This window comes from Phlebotomus papatasi, chromosome 3 (genome assembly GCF_024763615.1).
Source record: "Phlebotomus papatasi isolate M1 chromosome 3, Ppap_2.1, whole genome shotgun sequence".
NCBI classification, from domain to species: Eukaryota; Metazoa; Arthropoda; class Insecta; order Diptera; family Psychodidae; genus Phlebotomus; species Phlebotomus papatasi.
In genome coordinates, this window is record NC_077224.1 from 22,644,324 (window position 1) to 22,667,734 (window position 23,411).

A 23,411-nucleotide genomic window follows, 5' to 3' on the forward strand; every position below is an offset into this window, starting at 1 on the left:
ATTCACCAATTGGTCAAAATTTTTAATAAAAACTTTTAAGATTTTGTCAGAATATTTTACAAAGTATTTGATGATGCAAAGAAAATGAATAAATCAATAATTATTCGGTTCAAAAATGCATTGGAAATTGAAATTTTTCTTAAGTGTCCCACTTTCCAAAGTTTACCCTAGGGGATACTGCGGCAAAATTAGTCACGAATGGCATTAGACATTGGGATGCTATAGTTTGCCTTAGAAGGACTAGTGAGGAAACCATGATTTTATCAAACTAAACACTTCGGGGGCACTCAATGAGTCATGTGGTAGAGTACTCGCTCTATAATGCAAGTGTCCCAGGTTCGAATCCCCTTTAGCTCACCAGGAATTTTTCTGGCGTTAAAGGTGTTCGGATTGCATCCAGTGAGCTTCACTGCATTTGATTCCACAGGGCATAGGACTGACAACCTCCCCCCGTAAAAGAAAAAATAATAATGCATGTCTCTCAGAAAAATAATCGAGTAAAACTTACTCGAATCGATGTTGAATTAACTCTTTTTCGTTGTGATTTTCGATTAACTATATTTTAGAGTTGATTTTACTTCTAATTTAGGTGTAATATTCGGAAGAGTTGTTTCAACTTTTTTTTCCTAAAATTTACATGACAAAAGAGTGTAAATAACTCGTTTTAAGATTGAAAATAACTCGTTTTAAGAGTTAAAATAACTCGTTTCAAGAGTTAAAAAAATCTTTTTTAGATAAATCTTTCAAATCCCAAAATGAATTAATTTTGCAATTTTATGTTTTGTTTTTATTTTATCATTTTCTTTATTAATATTTTATTGACCTCAAGTTCCCTATGTTCCAAGTTGACCTGAAGTTCCCTACGTTCTAAGCGAAATATCACATATGATGCACGCACATGTTTTCATGAAACACTGTTAGGTGTATTTCTAATTGATTTTCCTTATGAACTTTGTCACAAGAAAATCTTCTTGACTGAAGTATATTCTTAAAACGAAAACACTTAAGCATATACTTCAGTCGAGATGAAATTTTACATAAAAAAAGAGTAATAATTACATCGATATCCGACGAATTAATTCAACTCGCACCAAGAGTTGTTTCAACTCTATTTACTAAAATTTACAGTGAAAAAGAGTAACAATTACATCGATATTCATAGAGTTAATTCAACTCTGCCATGGAGTTGTTTTAACTTTTTTAGGTTTTTTCTTAGTGTAGAAATCTCCTTGCGGGAAGGCCTGGTTCCTTCATGGAATGTTCTGCCAGCATTATTAATATTATTATTAAACAGTTCTCTTCCTGTTCTTTAACACTAAACCTATCGACTGTTTTTGGTCGTTTTTCCTAGCGCTCTCGGGTAAATGATAGACCGCAGTAGGTTGGATACTCAACAAATTTTTCTTGAAAAAGAGGAATAAAGGGAATAAATTAATTAAAATTTAAATACTGTAAAATATTATATATTACATACATATTTTAAGAAATTAATAAAGCTTGATAGTGACATTGTACTGTTAAAATATGTGTTAATTTTAATAAGTTTTTAAATCGGTCAATTTCACCGGTCTTGGTAGGTTTAATATTAAAATATTTATATTTATAAACCTGATACAAACTTTTTTTTTTAATTATTCGTAATGAAAAATTTTATTTGCTGACTAATTTTGCCCGGCATTGAATAAACGAGCAGTAAAAAGTCAAATTTGGTCAGCAAAAAATTCGAAATGATCAGTAAAAAAAAATGGTCAGTAAAAAATAAAACGGGAAGCAAAAAGTTTAAAAGGATCAGTAAAAAATTAAAAAAGACCAGTACTTTATTAAAAGCGGTGAGTAAAAAATGAAAAGTGGTAAGCAAAAAATTAAACATGATCAGTAAAAGGTAAAAAGTGATCAGTGAAAAATTAAACATGATCAGTAAAAAGTAAAAGATGATCAGTAAAAAACAAAACAATTAATTTTTTATTGTTTATTTTAATATTTTACTAACTAATTTTTATTTTCCACTGACCATTTTTGATTTTCTACTGATCAAATTTTATTTTTTACTAACCAATTTTTATTTTCTACTGCTCGTTTTTAATTTTTTACTGACCACTTTTAATTTTTTACTGACCACATTTAATTTTTTTACTGCTCGTTTTTAATTTTTTACTGACCTCTTTTAATTTTTTGCTGACCAATTTTTATTTTTTACTGCTCCTTTTTAATTTTTTGCTGACCACTTTTTAATATTTCACTGATCAATACGAATATTTTAACTGATCATTTTTAATTTTTTGCTAACCAATTTTTATTTTTTACTGCACATTTTTAATTTTTTACTGCTTTTTTAATTTTTTTGCTGCTCATTTTTAATTTTTTGCTGACCATATTTTCTTTATACTGACCATTTTTAATTTCTTGCTGATTAATTTTTAATTTTTTACTGATCAACTCGAATATATCTACTGATCAATTCGAAGTTTTTACTGACCAAATTTAACTTTTTACTGACAAAATTGGAAATTTTTGCTGATTATTTCGAATTATTTATTTGCTGATCAAATTTGATTTTCTGCTGACCACTTTTAACTTCTTACTGACTATTTGTTTTTTCCATTTTGCCCTAGCTCCCCTGTATTGCTTTTATTAATTTATTTTTTGCAAAATTTCAAAGTTTAAATATAAAAACTGTACAGAATTTCAAAACCTTTTCAGTAACACCGAATTTGTATAGATGGAAAATGTCTACTGACTAAATGGAAAGAAAAGTATTTTAATTGTAAAAAATTGATTTGCATATCAGCAATATCGAGTTGTGTTATAATATCTATTTCCAATACTTTGATCATAATACACTTAACACTTCCGGCATCAGTTAGCAAGAAATTTTCATCTGTCAGATGATTTTCATCACTTCATCGATGGTTCAATCTGTGGATGAATCAATTAATATTGAGAAGGAAATTGCTTGATTCAATCACGATACCATCAAACTGTCAGCGCGATTTAACTATGATGTCTGCACAGTTTCTGCTTAATTGTATTTTATTTTGAAATAAAATCTGATGGCTTCCACAAATAAAAAGAAATTACAAATGTTTTTCAAAGTTTTGCTTTTCGGAAGCCCAGAAAAAGCCAAGGGGCTTTAAATGGATCAGACGTAAAATAAAAATCCAATGCGGTAGAGATTAGGTAAACGTGATAGATGACAGATCTAATTTAATCCATAAAAGATTAATTTTATCTGCTGGTGAATTTAGAGTAGGTGTAAGGAAAAAAGTGACAGAGTTTGTGTATTAAATTGTCAAAGTGAATAAAACTCATTATAGCGAATTGTGATTGATTAATGATTGATTAGCACACCGTAAAATAATGTCAAAGGCAGACACATTTCTCTCTAGCTTTAACTCTTTCTTCGCATTATGAAAAGTCGTTTGCTTGTGAACTATTTTGAAGCTGTGTGTGGAAAATGAGTGGCAACATCAAAATAATATAACACTTGAGGGTGATTTTCAATGAAATTTCCTTTCCCCTGAGACTCAATTATTCTGTATGATTTGTACTACATGCCCCGTAGAATTTCTGATATTGATTTCGGATTTTATAATGTAGTTGTCAGAACCGAATATTTCAATTTCATATACAAAAATACCCATATTCTTTTCATGTCACCCACATCATTTTCCACAATTTTCATTGTTAACATATAGAGAAAGTATTACCCAGCAACACTTGATAAAATTATAATATGGCACGGTATAGAGAGAGGTGAGGCATTTATTAAGGCCCCTACATATTGGGAGCAATTTTCGTCAAAAATTGCATTTTTGATAGAATTTTGACGATTCCACCTATAGCAAATTTTCGATAAAAATTGTTCCCAATTCTCTCGTTCAGTAATAACCTTCCCGATTTGAGAGCTCTCTCTGGTTGAGGTTTTTTTCTTTACCAATTCGAAGGTATATCAGAACTTACCTAAAAACCCGTTGGAAGTTCGTACGTTTAAACCGATGAGTTACACAAAAGTGAGCAAAGTTCATGAAAAGGACATTTATCTTAATAAAATTGCAATTCAAACGTTCTGCCATCCTGAAATTCCACAAAAATTCACTTTTTGCAGCTTTCACTGTTGTTGACATTTTTGACGATTGAAGTGTCATGAATATCGAAATTCGAAATTGCAGAACAATCAGCGCTAAAGCGTCAGGTATAAGAACTTGCACTTTAGGCTTCTGGTAGATTTTCGAATAGGTTTGGCTTGGCTTTGGAGTGGCTTTGTCTCTTTAAAAGGCTATTACTGAATGGAGCCAATAAGGCTTAATAAGGACTTTAAAGAAGAAGCTTTTACAATCCTTATTTCTGTGATCAAAAGCGAAATTCACCCCGGTCAAAATTATGGATATCATGCTTTCGCATTGTTCACTAATGATTCATTTTCCAAAGTTTATATTACTGAGATTATTTAAATTAGGGATCGGAAATCTTCGTTTTTTTCCATTTTGTTTTTCCCAGTTTGTCTTTGGAATCTTTGTCTTCGGTAATTTTTCTTATTTGGAAACTTTGTCTTTGGAAATCTTGTCTTTCATATATTTTCAACAATATGATTGGAAATTTTGTCTGTCACACATTTTGCACAAGTATATTTTATAACTTTCCAAAAATTTCCCTTTTTTCAGAAAATTTCCCTTTGTCCTAAAGGACGAAACTGAAAACTTCCTAAAACACAGAAAATTTCCCTTTGTTGCAAAGGACGAAACTGAAAACTTCCCAAAACACAGAAAATTTCCCTTTTCCCCAAAAGATGAAACTAAAAACATTCCCAATACACAGAAAATTTCCCTTTGTTCTAAAGGACGAAACTAAAAACATTCTCAAGACACAGAAAATTTCCATTTGTTCCAAAGCACGAAACTGAAAAATTTCTAAAACACAGAAACTTTCCCTTTGCCCCAAAGGACGAAACTAAAAACTTCCCAAAACACAGAAAATTTCCCTTTGCCCCAAAGGACGAAACTAAAAACTTAAAGAAAACCAATGTGATCTCATTATATCATTTAATAAAATATACTTTTTAAAATATATGAAAGACAAAATTTCCAAAGACAAAGTTTCCAAAAACAAAAATTACCGAAGACAAAGATTCACAGAGAAAATTTTTCAAGTATCCAGATTCAATACCCATGGTATTGATTTTAATCCCACCATTTCAATACCAAAATTATCCCAAATTTTCTTGAAAATAGGTGCATATTGGGATTGATTTTAATTTCTAGAACAAAGTTAAGAAATATTGGGATTACTTTTAGGACATATTGGTATTAAAGTTATGAAATTAATTTTTTGAGGAGGAAATGGTATTGTTTCTATCTCAATTTGAGATTGAATTTTAGAATTCGTGGGATTAATTTAATCCCATTGCAGCATTGATTTTTGAAAGTCATTATTTATTAGGAAACAGTATTAATTCTATCCCATTCTGGTATTGATTCTATCCTATTTTGGTATTGATTCTATCCCATTTTAGTATCGATTCTATCCCATTCTGGGATTGATTCTATCCCAATCTGGGATTGATTCTATCCCATTTTGGGATTGATTCTATCCCACTCTGGGATTGATTCTATCCCATTTTGGGATTGATTCTATCCCATTTTGGGATTGATTCTATCCCACTCTGGGATTGATTCTATCCCATTTTGGGATTGATTCTATCCCATTTTGGGATTGATTCTATCCCATTTTGGGATTGATTCTATCCCATTTTGGGATTGATTCTATCCCACTCTGGGATTAATTCTATCCCACTCTGGGATTGATTCTATCCCACTTTGGGATTGATTCTATCCCATTTTGGGATTGATTCTATCCCGCTCCGGGATTGATTCTATCCCATTTTGGGATTGATTCTATCCCATTCTGGGATTGATTCTATCCCACTCTGGGATTGATTCTATCCCACTCTGGGATTGATTCTATCCCATTTTGGGATTGATTCTATCCCACTCTGGGATTGATTCTATCCCATTCTGGGATTGATTCTATCCCATTCTGGGATTAATTCTATCCCATTTTGATTCTATCCCATTCTGGGATTGATTCTATCCCATTCTGGGATTGATTCTATCCCATTTTGGGATTGATTCTATCCCACTCTGGGATTGATTCTATCCCACTCTGGGATTGATTCTATCCCACTCTGGGATTGATTCTATCCCACTCTGGGATTGATTCTATCCCACTCTGGGATTTTCTATCCCACTCTGGGATTGATTCTATCCCACTCTGGGATTGATTCTATCCCATTTTGGGACTGATTCTATCCCACTCTGGGATTGATTCTATCCCATTTTGGTATTGACTACCCCATTTTGGTATTTTGGTGTGTACACTGTATCCACTGCAGCCCTTTTGCACTAATAACCAGGCAAAAGACAGCATACACTCAGACTTCACTTTAAATACAAAACACTCGCACAAGACACGTCATTACCATCTTCCTTCCCAAACCGATTCCAAAAGGACTATAGGGTATTAATTTTATCCCACTGAGGTATATATTCTACGATTTTATGGTATCAGTTTTATATTATTAAGGTATCATTCTCATTCCCGATGGGATAGAATCAATCCCAGAGTGGGATTGAATCAATCTCAGAGTGGCATAAAATCAATCCCAAAATGGTATAGAATCAATCCCAAAATGGGATAGAATCAATCCCAGAATGGGATAGAATCAATCCCAAAATGGGATAGAATCAATCCCAGAGTGGGATAGATTCAATCCCAGGATAGAATCAATCCCAAAATGGGATAGAATCAATCCCAGAGGGGATAGAATCAATCCCAGAGTGGGATAGAATCAATCCCAGATCCCAGAGTGGGATAGAATCAATCCCACTGGGGATAGAATCAATCCCAAAATGGGATAGAATCAATCCCAGATAGTGGGATAGATTCAATCCCAGAGTGGGATAGAATTAATCCCAGAGTGGGATAGAATCAATCCCAAAATGGGATAGAATCAATCCCAGAGTGGGATAGATTCAATCAATCCCAGAGTGGGATAGAATCAATCCCAGAGTGGGATAGAATTAATCCCAGAGTGGGATAGAATCAATCCCAAAATGGGATAGAATCAATCCCAGAGTGGGATAGAATCAATCCCAGAGTGGGATAGAATTAATCCCAGAGTGGGATAGAATCAATCCCAAAATGGGATAGAATCAATCCCAGAGTGGGATAGAATCAATCTCAGAGTGGGATAGAATCAATCCCAGAGTGGGATAGAATCAATCCCAGAGTGGGATAGAATCAATCCCAAAATGGGATAGAATCAATCCCAAAGTGGAATAGAATCAATCCCAGAGTGGGATAGAATTAATCCCAGAGTGGGATAGAATCAATCCCAAAATGGGATAGAATCAATCCCAGAGTGGGATAAAATCAATCCCAGAGTGGGATAGAATCAATCCCAGAGTGGGATAGAATCAATCCCACAGTGGGATAGAATCAATCCCACAGTGGGATAGAATCAATCCCACAGTGGGATAGAATTAATCCCAAAATGGGATAGAATCAATCCCAAAGTGGGATAGAATCAATCCCAGAGTGGGATAGAATTAATCCCAAAATGGGATAGAATCAATCCCAAAATGGGATAGAATTAATCCCAGAGTGGGATAGAATCAATCCCAGAGTGGGATAGAATCAATCCCAAAATGGGATAGAATCAATCCCAGAGTGGGATAAAATCAATCCCAGAGTGGGATAGAATCAATCCCAGAGTGGGATAGAATCAATCCCAGAGTGGGATAGAATCAATACTGGAGTACCCTAAAGTCAATACTGAAATTATATGAAATTAATCCCACAATGGGATGAAATTAGAAACTCATTGTGCTGTAATAAAGGAAATTCAAGCAGTCCCGTGGCGCAACTGGCTAAGGCGTCGACTCTCAAGTGAAGATTTGCTGAAAAGTTGTGAGATCAAATCTCGGCCGATGCAAAAAAATGGATTCTTGGTTGGACTTTGCGAAAATCAATACTACATTGGAATGAAATTAATACCAAAATGGGATGAAAAAATCAATACTTGGGGTACTCCAAAATCAATACCAAATGGGGATGAAAATCAATACAAAAAATAGGATGAAAATACCCTAAAATCAATACGAAAATTGGGATAAAAATATCCTGAAATCAATACGGAAAATGGGATAAAAACACCCTAAAATCAATACCAAGATGGGATAAAATTAATACCACAATACCCTAAAATCAATACTAACGAGGTATTGATTCCAAGGAATATTTTTTTTAATCAATACCTAAATACCCTAAAATCAATCCCAGAATGGGATAGAATCAATCCCAAAATGGGATAGAATCAATCCCAGAGTGGGATAGAATCAATCCCAGAGTGGGATAGAATCAATCCCAAAATGGGATAGAATCAATCCCAAAATGGGATAGAATCAATCCCAAAATGGGATAGAATCAATCCCAGAGTGGGATAGAATCAATCCCAAAGTGGGATAGAATCGATCCCAAAATGGGATTAAAATCAATACCAGAATGGGATAGAATCAATACCAAAATGGGATAGAATCAATACCAGAATGGGATAGAATCAATACCAAAATGGGATAGAATCAATACTCATTGCGATTGAAATTTAATGATTTTATGGTATTAAATCAATGACAGAGATTTTCTTGAATTTAATCCCAAAATACCCTAGAATTTAATACCACGAGGTATTGGAGCCCTTTTAATACCAAAAGTATCCCAAAAAAGTATTGATTCTAGGGTATTTTTTTTCTCTGTGTTCCAAAAACAAAATGGAAAAAACGAAGATTCCGCAAACCTTTAAAGTATGGCCTCTACATACTAATGAAATTTATTTACATATTGAAGAGTGTTTTTTCCTACACAAGCGTAGGAAATTTACTTCAATATGGACAAAAGTTTTTCTAGTGTGTAGGGGCTTTTATGCAAACCAGGGGGTGACGTTCGCTCTGAAAAATGCGACCAGTTTTAGTGTAATTTTTTCCCTGTTTTCGTACACATTTCATGAGATATTTTCAAAACTGCGTAGATTGCCAATTTAGGGTTTTCGGTTGCGTCTTCGTTATTAAATTGGCTTTTATTTTGTTTTAGTATTTTTTACTAATTTATTCTGCAATGACAGAAAACAGCTAATAAACTCAAATTTTTTTTCGGCTTGCTAGAAACATATGGGAAACATAGGAAATGTCATGCCCCTGATACAAACCAATAAATATTATGATACTTTGTATAAACATATTTAAAATATGTTTGAGAGAAAATTCAAATATCGATTTCATACGATAAAGAATATAGAGTCATTTTGACTTTTATTAATTTCGTAAGTAGGGGGAAGCTTTGATGTTTCGCATATACGCTACCATCAAACACTTCGTATTTCTTCCGTATTCCTTTATGAATCTCACATATGGCTATATATTTTAATAGCTACTCTTAAATCCCACCTCTCCTGAAAAAATTGGGTGTCTAATTCTTTTTTCCTAGTTTCAGGAAACAAAAATTAAAAACAGGTGCAAAACTGTAATTTTAATGTGTAATATTTTGTACAATTTTGCACAATTTTTATCACTTTTTTTGGAAAACTACTATCACAGGATGTAGAGGGGTTATTAGGGTTTAAATTTGTATAAAAACCTCTTGGAATGAAGAAGGCCGTTTTTGTGGGTGGAAAAAAATTCGCAAACTTGACCCATATTCATCGATCGGATATTAAGAATTATTATGTATCGCATAGTGAATCTGGCAACACTATAATTTTAATGTTCTAACATAACCTCACTTGTGTGTTGCGGACGTCAAGATGCGACATAACCTTCAAATTTCCACATACATTTTGGTGTTGCCAAAGTGACATTTTCATGGAATTTGAAAATCAAAGAAAGAAAATGGATTCCTCAGTGTATAAAATTATGCCTTTTACAAATCTTCATAAAAGTAATATTAAAAGATATTATTCCTCACATAAACTATTTAATCAGATAGACTAGAGTTCCGTCTAAACAATGATGTGTAACTTTTAATGTCGGGTGCAAAATTTACGGTGAAAATGGGACGTTTTTGAGTGATGTAAATTATATGCGAAAATAGAAACTTGATTGAACTATCGGACAAATCGCCATTAAATTTTCATTTTCTTCTAGAGAAAAATGTGAGGATTTCCCAGGATTTTGTGAGATAGGATTTTGAACCTAGTAAGTAAGAGGTTTTTTTGGCATAGTTGGTGAATTGATACGGTTCGTGTTGTAGTCAGAAAAAATTACTTAACTTGGACATCATTTTTGTATGCGAAACATCAAAGCCTCCCCCTATGATCTTTTAGAATTTCGAAAAATATCGAATGTTACTAGTTGTAATATTTTTTTATGAGGACAAGTCAAGAAATGAGACTTATAATTCCTCTCTCATTTAATAATGCTTGAAAGATCATAGAAGAACTGCTTGTTAAGGTATCTCATAAATTTTCATAATAACTGCACTATGTATATTCGAAATTATATTTGAAACTTTGAAACTAACCAGATTTTGCCTAATTTAAGTGCATCTTCTTACCGTCTATTTAACATACTTTTAGATAACTCTGGGATGTGAACAGGCGAATTGAGTACTAGTTCTGAGTAAAGAATCCATTTGATTTTTTTCCCGTAAATTTTCTTCCCCAACCTCAAAACTCAAGTTGTCCGAATAGCTCTGCTTGTCACTAAATCAAACAAAAAATCAGAGAATTATTTAGGAATTTTTGCTGTTCCAAAAGTCTGAGATGGTATTATAAAATTTTCCAAGTGATGCCACTGGCGCCGGCAGAGAATTAAAACTGTCAAAACATCAAACACACAAAAGGCAAATAAGGTTTCACTTTTCCGTTCGGCACTTTTCTTTGATCCACTCTCAAATTCTTGTTTTCTTTTTTCTTACTTCTGCTGTAGCTCCTGAAATATTTCCTTTCCACACATTCAGTGTTAATGTAATATTTGTCCTCAACATGGTTAATCTCACTCCGAAAAAAAAATCCAAATTCCCTGCAGAGATTTCTTACCAACACAATATGCATGTAAAAAGGTCAAAACTCCATTGATTCACTCTTTCCGCCAAAAGAATTTTCTTTCGCGTGATGGCGGTAAAAAATTTCACTCATAACTTGCACAAAAGTACACAAATCACTTGAAATATGACGAGTATGAAATTAATTTCAATGGTTATGCGTAAGAAAAATTTATGGGATTTTCTGCAAATGCAAGAAAAAAAATGAATTGAAAGAATTCTGCAAGAGAAATAGTAATCATTGAGAGAGTTTAATGACTGGCGGGCTTTCCTTTGAAAATAAAAAAAAATGTTTTGAATAATTTGAAAATAATTTAGATATATTTATTAGCAACTTTGTTGCTTGGAATTACTTACACAACTTAAATTACTTTTAAAGTAATTAGATATGTTTTAGTTTCTTTTATACTCTCAAAAAAAGTAGTAGAACTAACTACATTGGAATCATAGTAAAATTAAACCTTTTTCTTTGTAAAAGTGAAATACAATAAACTCTTTTTAGAGTTAGTTTTTCTTCTATTTGGTCATACAATATTAGAACAGTTCTCCCAAGTCTTTTCAGTGTCATTCTCACTCTTTGTCCTAAAATTTATATGAAAAGGAGAGTTAAAATAACTTTTTTTTTTACAACAAAACTGAAAAAAAATAATTTTGTTTTTTTTTTCATTAGGGTAAAGTGCCCTTGAGTCGACTGGTTCGTCTACTCGACCGATGGTCAATATTTGAATATTTTAATGGTGAATTTCTATAAAATTGTCACTGATTCGCATTTATTTATGAAATAATTGACCTATTAATGTTAGATCATACGCCAAATATTAGTGCAAACATAAATAAATTGAATAAATAACTCTACCGGTCGAATTGAGAACCCGGTCGACTTGAGGGCACTTTACCTTACCTAATTTATTTAATTTACTCTAGTTTTTCTTATTAATTTTTTCTTAAACTCGAGGGCCCTATAGCGTGCGAAACGCTCTTTACTGACCAATCATCTATGATAAGAATGAATCTGATAAACAAAAATAACGAAACGTTTATATCTAACCTTGTAAAATCTAACACAGTGTGACTATTTTTAGCTGAGATTCTTTACAATCTCAGTTTTTGTAGTCCTATGTTTACCACTATGGACGATTGGAACCTATGTAGCCTATAGCCTTTGAGAAGTTTTTTTTTCGAAAATACCAATATATGATAATTTTTATTCTTTTATGATATGTATGATTTTATTGTACTTTTTAATACCAAAAGGCTTCTGTTTAAAAAAAATTGTAAGTACTAAAAATTAGTGGTAACTATGAGAATTTATGAAATTAGGTTAAAATTAAATTGCTTTACAGCGGATTAGATTAGCTTGGTAATCTTGCTCTCCCTTTTTAACCGGCCTAGCTCCAATGAAATGTAAAACATATTGTAAAACCGAAACATACAACCAGAGAAAAGACAGACATTTCCACCCTTTAGTTCTGGAGGTTGGAATCAACGCTAAGATGGCGGTGGACGCGGTAGACGCATGGAGGGGAAGGGGGTTTAAAAGGTCAATAATGAGATGAAATAAATTAAAATTCAAAAAAAGAATAATAAAATTCTTTCATAAATGCGATAATTTTAAAATTCACCAATTTTGAGCTCAAATAACGTATGGCCAGTGAAATCTGCACAAAAGTTTGAAGGCTTAAAAAAATAAAATGTATACTAGTCACTTTTATACCACTTTACAGTGTTGCCAGATGTGCTCTTAACATGACATAAAAGTTGTGATAGATTTAGTTAGGAAACATGGCTCCCACAAATAATACTGAAGAATATAGACGAAAGTTAGTTTGCAATTTTCAGGACAATCATCCCACCTTGAAGAAGTCTGAAGTCGTGAAACATTTTGTGACTATGGGAATATCGTGAAGGAGTATTTATACCATCCTGTCGAACTATGGGAAGCGAAAAATCACTACACGAGCTAAGGGATCTGGAAATTTTAGCACACTGAGTGAATCGAAAACGCGGGCTCAACTTGCAAATTTGACATCCAATAAAGTTGCAAAGTCGTACCGTGAGCTTGATAACAAACTTGAATGCAGCAAAACAACGGTGAAGAAGTATCTGGAGTCTATGGGAATCAAGAGGAGAACCAGAAAACGGAAGCCAACTGTCTCAGAAACTCAGGAAAAGACTCAGAAAATTCGTTTGTCTCTTTTGACCCAAAATGTTTTTCACGCTCTAAACGACATTGTTTGTGTCATGGACGATGAGCCCTATATCACCATGGATGGTGATGAGTGACAGGGCCAGTATTATTATGAACGTGACGACAATGTAGATAAGAAAGTTAAGTACGTTGAGCATACTAAGTACCCGAAAAAGGTCCTTTTGTGGCATGCAATCAGTGCTGCTGGAATGTCTGAGCCCGTGTTCCTCACAAAGGGACTAGCGCAAAATTCTGACGTCTATATCAGAGATTGCTTGCCTAAGCTGAAAGCCTTCATCAATAAGTATCATCGAAGGGACAATGTGATCTTCTGGCCAGACCTAGCATCCAGCCATTACTCAAGACAGACAATTAACGCATTGGAGGAACTTGGCATACCTGTTGTCAAGAAGGAAGAAATCCTACCTAACGTCCCCCAATTGAGGCCTATTGAAACGTTTTGGGCTAATCTTAAGCGAAAGGTGTATGCCCGAGACTTTCGATCCAAAACCGAAGTCACGCTGAAGGGAAAAATAAAACGAGAGTTGAAGAAGATGTCAACATCTACATTTTCGACATCAATGGCGAAAGTTCCCCGAATGTGCCGAAAAGCTCATCGTACCGGACCAGATTTTTTCCTGAAATAAGTTCATACATATACCTTCCAAAACATGTAAAAAGGTTAAAATAAAACTATGTAAAAATATTAGAAAATTGTGCTTTAACTTTGTGCAGATTTCACTGGCCATACGTTATTTAATATATAGCAATTATCTGGATATTTGCAATATATATCCTAGAATTCTACAACCTTCTACTTTATTTAGGTACAAACATTAAAAAAAACAACTTTAGACAATCAGGACAAATTATTTTCTCTGGATCACTTTTGACCCAATCGTCCTTAAAGCGTTAATTGAAACACTTCCAGTACATTTCTATTTTCATGATCCATCTGACTTTTGTCAAACGACAATCTTATCGACTAATATATATTCTTGAACTAAAAATATTTAAATATTCAGTTTACAAGAAATTTTACATCACAAGTTTAATAGTAGGGGAGTCTGGGGCAAAAAGTCACAAATCGAAAAATTCAAAATTCAATATCTTCCAAGGTAAAAAAGATAGCGCTCAATTTTTTTCCATAGATAGCCTCTGTTGACCTTCTTCAATGTCATAAGTTTCTTAGAATTCGAACAAGGAATTAAGACAATAAAAAATATTGAAATTTTTAGCCCTATTTATGAAAATATTTTCCTTGCAGAAGATATCAATTATTACCTAATTATTTTCCAAAATTGATGCACTGGTCAATATTTTCTAAATAATATAGATTCTTTGAATACGAATCCGCTATCAATTTTAGAATTTCACAAAAGTTCTTTTCTCCAGAAATCCTTTTATTAAAAATGGCCACTTGGGGTAAAAAGTAACAAAAGGTATAGAGCAAAAAGTAACAAAAAAGCGAAGCAATTTTTGATGTCCACGGCGAAAAGAAACGTCATTATCATGTCTCGTCGCTTGTTGTTTGCATTGGTCAAATGTGTCAAAATGTGTGCATTTTGTGTGTTTTTTTTTCTAAAATTGCTTGTAAAGCGCTTTTCTCGTTTTCTCACTTTTCTCGAAAAGAAAACGGTGTTTTACAAAGGTGTAGAAGGATAAATTTCCTATGAAAATATGTCCTCTAGGTATTTTTTCAAATTTACGGAAGCCCGTAATGAAGCGAATCGAAATATGATAATACCCAATGTCTGGTACTATTTGCGCCAGCATTTTTGAGAATGGTCACAAAATTACCTTTTAGAAATTGGCTCGATAAACGTATTTCCTTACAAAACAGAGGAAAATTACTTTCACAAAGTTGTAGAGCGGTAAATTTCCTATAAAACTGTTCTAATTAGAAGCGCTCGAGTAGCTTGTAAAAAAAAATAAAATATCCGTTTTGTGACTTTTTGCCCCAGTCTCCCCTAATATCGATGTCCATCGAGTTAATTTAAGGCTGAAGCAGATTGATATATTTTGGTAAAAATTTAAGTGAAAATGAAAAGCAGTATTAAAAATTGAAAATCGGTAAATAGTGAAATATTATTTCTAAATTTAAAATTAAAAAGATATGAACCATTTAAAATTTTACTTACCAAAGTAGATTTTTCCCTTAGTAAAAATGTTTTTAGCTTGAATAATTTGATAGAAACTTCTTAAAAGTATATAGTGGCCATTAGTCTAAAATCTAACATATTTCTTAGTAATAAATTGAATAGAAAAAATATATACGACGACTTTCTTTTCATCAGAAAAATCAAAAAAATATCAACTCACGTGTTAGAGCATTCCGCAATGGTTTTCGACCTGTTTCGAAGTTTACTTATGTGCTTTTTTGTCTAAGTTTTTGATATAAACCATTTGAATTTTGAATATTTAAATTCTATTCTGTGGTTTTTAACTAATGGCACTCCACTATGATTTTCCTACCAAATTGTATGGCAAAATAAACATGAAAAAATGAGATTCAGGCGTGCTGGTAAATAAATTCTAATGGGGTGGTGTGAGAGAAATGTCTGGTCATAATTCATATTTCCCCGTGAAATATTTTGACAATTCACGAGAGCTCTACACCCCGTGTGACTTGTCTATGTTAGTCAACCGTGAGTGGAAATTAATAATTCGATAACTCAATTCGGTCATCGATCATTCAGCGAAAATGGATGTTTGCCGCATGAAATTGATACAACATTTCTACCCCCGGGTACGATGGATGGGTTATTCCAAAATGGATCTCTCTGTCACTTTTTCAGGCTGCTTGTATTTTTTATTAATTTATGATAATATTTTTTTTTGACAAAGAGGGGACTGTCGCAGAATAATCCACAGAGTTTTGTGTACAGAACAGCTCACGGTTCTTTTTTCAGGTACTGAAATGGGATCGTACATGGTACAAAGTGTACACAATTTAATTGCTTATCCACATCTCGTGTAAAATGGTTTTAATTAACCGAAAATGGACAATTATATAAAATTGCCACATGAGAGCGTGAACATGGAGTGGCAGAAAAATGAGCCTCTTTTAATCAGAATGTGTGACATAGTTTCAAGCTTCGATGGACTCTGGAAAATGTGTAATTTCACAATTGCCCATGTTTTTTTTAACCATACCTTCCACCACTCTCCAGTGGCTCTCTTTTATTGCTCGAAGTCACTGAGAAAGCAATTTGTATAACCATACGTTTATGGTAATCCATTTTATAATTATCTGTCAATTTAGTAGATTTTGAGACTAATCGGTAGATTAAAAAAATTGTAGGGTGAAAGGAACACCTATTGACACTTTAAGAACTCGTGTCAGGACTTACTGATACCCTACTCTATATCATTTGGAATACGAAATTTGAACACCTATCCTTATCGAAAAGTGTGCCAAATTTCGGTCAGTTTCTATTTTCGGCCACTTTGATTGTAATTTCGGCCATGCAAATAAATTAATTAAAATTATGTGTGTAATCTTCGAATATTCAATGAATTCATTTTGCTTTTGAATATTTATTCATTTGGGGATGTATTAACACAAAGACCGTTAAATTTTAGGTATAATTTGAATTTAAATTGCGTTGTAAAAACCCAGTGTGGAAAGAGTCTTACAAAAAATGTGACAGATCGATTGTGTTTCTAGCAGTCTTCTGATTTGTGGTGAAGTTCAGAAGGTTGTCCTTCGGTGTTTTTCATGAAAATCGATTAGTTTTCATTAAATATTGTTTATGTTAATGTTAATAGTGAATTAATCTTTAGATTTCAGGTGAAATTTCGCAACTGGATCCTGTATTTCGCGTAAAAAAGTATATACTTTGTGAGCATCTCTCCGGTGAGGTAGTGTTGCCTATTCCGGCAACATCTTTTGCTTTCCTAAATTTCTTATTCATTTTGTGTTTTTTCTTCAATTTCTGAGTTCTACAATTTCCAGAGAAAAAAACCATCGCTCCTATGAAAAAGATGATGTGGAAAAGGCATTGGAAGAGTTCAGGAAGGGCAAATTGCTGCGGGAATCTGCGCCTAAATTTGAGATGCTACTCTTCAGGTCTTCAGGACAAACTACGCGAAAGATCTCAGAGTTTGTGGGTCATATAAACATGTTAAACTAAATATTAAAGTCGTTCCGTATGACGTTTTGAAATTTTCTATCCGTTGCTTCGCAAAAGGTGGACACAAATAAGTTGGCCGATATTACACTCAAAATGTCCGGAATACTACCCAAAGCAATGTCTATATTTTATTAATTTTTTAATATTTTAGGAAGCGGTTTAAAGAAAACAAAGATGATAAACTGGCCTTCAAGAATCCGCACAACCCTACCGAAAAGGAGGTAACAAAAAATATCAATATGAATTTAAAATATTACATTTCAAACTTAGGACTTCGGTGCTTATATGCAACTATGCCGAAATTTGGCACACTTACCATACTTAGATTTTATTGGGTATATTAAATAAATTTCAACATTTTGAAGAGGAGTTCCTGAGACCCTATGTTGATTTTCTGTAGTTCATTATGATTCTTTATTAATGCATTTGCGCAAAAATATTTATATTTATTTATTACTTAAAGTAATTAGCTATTATTTTAACGAAACAGTTATCTAATAAATATCTTATTTTTAAATCTTGCGTTTTTATACATAATTTAGGATAGAGTGGGGTAGTTATGAGCAGCTGATCTTTTTTCTGAAGACTCATTTGCTATACTAATATGAATTTATATTGAAACTGAATAAGTTTCTTTAATTACTCTTGGATGCTGACTATCTGAAACATACCGCATAATTTCCAAATAATTACTTATTGTCCTGAAAAAGTGTATTTTCGAAAGTAATGACTGCGTAAAACGGCCCCCTTGTCTAAACTTCAATTAGTTCTCTACCAATAAAATTATGTACTACAAATTTAATTTTTTTTTTAAATTTCGAATTAAGGAGAATAATTATAATTCAGCTTACCAGAGCATTTTACAAAGTCTTTTCCATTCCGACACCCTTTTTTCGAACACTGCCCCATACGCCATACTACACAATTATTGAAGATATCAAGTCAATTTCATACCAATTTACACGCGGCACATTCAATTGTATGAATTCATTAAATTCCTCATTTGTACATTTTTACCTTCGTGTCTGCTTAATTTTCATATTGCAATTGCAAAATCATCATATTTAACCTCTAAATTTTTTTTCCATAGTCAATATTAACACTTTTTGCTGTCCATTTGGGGTGAATTAATTGACGATTGGTTGTCTCATCACAGTTACAAGAGAACATGATCAGTGTGGGAAAAAAAGTCAGGTGAATTGGCATTTTTCCTTCGATGATTCAAAGACGATGGAGGAAAGCTTTTACGGTATTTTATATGGCGTTTTTACAAGTGACTATACATGACAATCACCGTAAGTTCAATTAGTGAGAAAAGTGCTATTGGTGTGCTTGAAAGACAAGACACCCAATCAACTGACCATTATATTTGTCTTTTGATATCACTTCTCTATATCTTGTCGGACTATAAGACATGTTGGGTGACTTCTTGTCAGCCAAGTCCTCTATCGTCTATTGATTGTCGCGACTTGATGTAGAAAATTCACTCAAACGAGGTATTAATCGACATTCTGCAATTTGCAGCAAGATTGTAGACAGATATTCGTTATAATTGGTTAAATCGGGCTTCCCCATCTATAAGAGTGCCCATTGATAAAAACAAGCTTTCTTTTAATAGGAATTACAAGTGCTTCTAAATAACTTTCGATGTTTTACTCGGTATTTTTTGAATTAAAATCTTCCATATTAATAATTCAAAATAACTTACAATAAATATGGAAGCAGCTGTTTTATTAGAAGATAAAATATTTGTAATCAGTAAAAGATTCCCAATTCAGATTGTGGCTAACCCTATAAATATTTGTATATAAATAATGCAAAGGACCAATGGCAAAAATGTATGGGAGCTGTTGTAAAAAACATCGACGTGAAAACTAGTTTTATCAATGGGGGTCCGGAAATCTTAGGAAATGGACTGGCTCCCTAACACCACAGAAATCCAAAAAAAAAAAGAAAAAAGGATAATATAAAATTTGTCATTGCCTAGAGTAGTAAGAAAAGATATAGAGCAGGTTTACTCGCCTTGGAGAATTGGGAGTGCATAATGGGCCCAAATAAGTGGCCTGGGTGCAGCGGTTCCGAAAGGAATATAGCCGATCCATAGACAAATCTTAATAAAATCTTAATACACACCTATTATAAGATCTTTAAAATCGGTTGAGTATAATTTCGAAGCTTAAAACTTTTCTTATTATTTTGAAACTTTGATAACCTGGAGCGCCCCTTGTTTTCAACTTGTGAACTTATCTATACGGCCATTTTGTAGAATTTTTCGAGACCTTTCGTTTGAGTATTTATTGATTAAATTCGGTTGGCAAATCTCTGTGATTATAAGGTTTCAAGTTATGACTTTGAGCCCTTATGTTTTAATGTTCTCTTACGCATGTTATGCATTGTTAAGAAATTTGATTTTATGTCCATTTCGAGAATATGCAGTCATTTAATACACTTCATGTTGCAATTTATGTATTTCCTTAAAAAAAAATGGTTTAAAACTTTTCTTCCGAAAAAAAGTTTTTACCTTTACAAATGCCTATCCAATGATATAGGTCTTATTGGTGGACGCACCACAGACCACTTTTGCCCATTGTCCTTTCGTTAAATGAAAGAAAATTAGAAAATCAATTAGAAATATCGCATTGACGCATTAATTTTTTTTTTTATATTTTTGAAATTTCAAATTGCAATATCTCGTGAATTAAGGTATCGTTATGGATTTTTCAAAATTGGGAATTTTTTAAATTGCAGTTTACTCAAATAGGTCTACAACAAGAAACTAACGTGACCGAAAAGCATAGTCAGATTTCCAAAAATATTGGAAGTTTTTACACATTTTGTAGAGATTAAATTTCCCGCCTTATAGCAATAAATGCTCTGCTGAGGCAACCCTAAATATTAGAGACGCAATGTCTCCTTTCTAGGCCAGCGCCTCTGGTGATGGTGGAGACGACTGTAATAGTTTAGTCGATCGTACGATCTCAGTGAGTACGGACGTGAGTTCGTCATGAATCGTACAAGTGATAGGACATAGTGCGGAGAGCTCGCGACAGTCTGGAGCCCACACCAGTCGATTGCATAAGCAGGTCACCTTCTAAGTATATTAGATTTAAGAGTAGATATTGCTTGCCCCCCATAATTTTTCAAAATATATATAAAAATGTAAATATTTTCGAATTTACAACCCTAGACATACACTCTATCAACTAAAATGGGGATTACAATTGATAAAAAAAAAATACTTAAAACCATTTCTGTTATATTAAGATTTTTTATATACCTTCTGAATTTTCTTCTTTCAGAATTGATTTTTATTGACAATTTTCGTTAACAAACTGATGCAACCTTATTAGAATTAAGATAGAGTAAGTGCACCAAATTTCGGCATAGTTGTATAATGTATATAAGCACCGAAGTCCTAAGTTTGAAATGCAATATTTTTAATTCATATTGATATGTTTTGTTACTTCCTTTTCGGGAAAGGTTGTGTGGAAGCTTGAAAACTAGTTTATCATCTTTGTTTTCTTTAAATCACTTCCTAAAATATTGAAAATTAATAGTAATATGGACATTGCTTTAGGTAGTATTCCGGCCACTTTGAGTGAAATACCGGCCACCTTTTTTCTGACCACCTTTTGTGACGGAACGGATAGAAAATTTCAAAACGTCAAGCGGAACGAGCTTAATATTTAGTTTAATACGTTCATATGACCTACAAGCCCTGAGATCTTCCGTGTAATTTGTCCTGAAGATCTGAAGAGGAGCATCTCAAATTTACGCGCAGATTACCGTAGCAATTTGCCCTTACTGAACTCTTCCAAGGCCTTTTCCACATCATCTTTTTCATAGAAGCGACCGTTTTTTCTGTGGACATTGTAGAACTCAGAAATTGAAGAAAAAACTTAAAATGAATAAGAAATTTAGGAAAGCAAAAGATGTTGCCGGAATAGGCAACACTACCTCACCGTAGAGATGCTCACAAAGTATATACTTTTTTACGCGAAATACAGGATCCAGTTGCGAAATTTCACCTGAAATCTAAAGATTGATTCACTATTAACATTAACAGAAACAATATTTAATGAAAACTAATCGATTTTCATGAAAAACACCGAAGGAAAACCTTCTGAACTTCACCACAAATTGTAAGACTGCTAGAAACACAATCGATCTGTCACATTTTTTGTAAGACTCTTTCCACACTGAGTTTTAACAACGAAATTTAAATTCAAATGATACCTAAATTTTAACGGTCTTTGTGTTAATACACCCTAAAATGAATAAATATTTAAAAGCGAAATAAATTCATTGACAATTCGAAGATAACATGAATAATTTAAATTAATTTATTTGCATGGCCGAAATTACACTCAAAGTTGCCGAAATTAGAAGCTGGCCGAAATTTGGCACACTTCCTATAAAAAAATCAATTTGTAAATTATAAATATTGCATTTCGAACTTGAGACTTTGGCGCTTGCATGCAACTATGCCGAAATTTGGTACACTAACCATACACAGTATAAAAAAAATAAACACTATTATAGTGTGTAGTCTTTCACACCAGTATTATAGTGTTAAATTTGGAAAAATTGTGTAATTTAAAGTTGTTGAATTTCAAGATGTTGATGATTATTTTATTTGCATAGCCGAAATTACACTCAAAGTGGTCGAAATTAGAAGCTGGCCGAAATTTGGCACACTTCCCCTATAATACTAAAAGCATGTTTTTTGAGTTTTTTTTTTAACAAATTTCTTCATTGATAATAATTTATTTAAAAAAAAAACACAGAGGAACATTTCTTTGTTCATATTTTTACAATTCCTCTTTGGAAAACATAATTCTTAACCGTTTTTGTGAAACAAACGAATTTGCAGAAAATTAATAGACTAAAACCCAAGTGTTTCTTCTACCGCTTCTACCGGTCTTTTGTAATAAAAAATTTACTTTTTATGTTAACTTTACAGTAATTTTCAATTGATTTATAATTAGTTTTCCCTGTCAAAAAAATTAAATTACATTTTTATTCTACCAGTAAATATTGACCAGTTGAGCATGAAGAAACATGCAACTGATGAGGCAAATGGCCAAGTAATATTGACTTTCTTGTAATTGAGTGGCAGAGAGAAGGTATTATTTTATTGTTAAGAGAAAAACTTGATTGGATTTACTTATCCGATAAACATCGATTGCACTTCCACACCCACTTTTTGCCACTTCCTTAGCACTTGTGTACACCACTCATATCGACTCTTGTGCACCTTTGCCAGGGGTGAAGGTGAGCTGGGAAAATGTGTTCGATAAATTAATCCGATACTAATTATATCGAATTATAATCAGTGAGTTAATTTATTGGTTGCATATATAGTTTGTTAAAATATGTGGCGTCTCTGAACTCGCAAAACCAATAAATAATATTGGGGCAGTTGTTGTGAAGATAAAAGATGATACATAATTCAACGTAGAAAATTTTCACCTCCTTTCACACACTTCAAATAAATGCGCGTTGATAAATAATTTATCAATGGCGGTGGCGGCTGCCAGAAGCCAGCAAAGTATCGCCAGAATGTTACAATAAAGAGGCATTATTGTTGGGCGCATGATGTTGGCGGGACAGCAAAAGAGGTAGAAGAAGAAATATAACATAGCATCTTGCAAGAAGCATAATTTTTTTTTCTCCATTCTTTCTGTATCTTTCCAATTGTCCATCTCGTTTTAACGCACAGTGTGAGATGTTTTGAGTAAAACGGCGGCAAAAGGGGATAAAAGTCATTGAACTTACACATCTTGCTGTCAGATTAATCATGGACAATATCTTAATTAAAGGTTCTCTTCTCTCCCTCTTTCGTGTTCAGCAATTTTCATCTGGCTGAAGAGACCTCTTTTTTCATCTCCTGGGAGAAGGCAGAAAAAAGGAGTAACCTTCAAGTTGGAAGAATCACCTGCCCAGGCACAAATCTCATATACTTAATTTACTTTTATTATTATTGGTTTGATTTA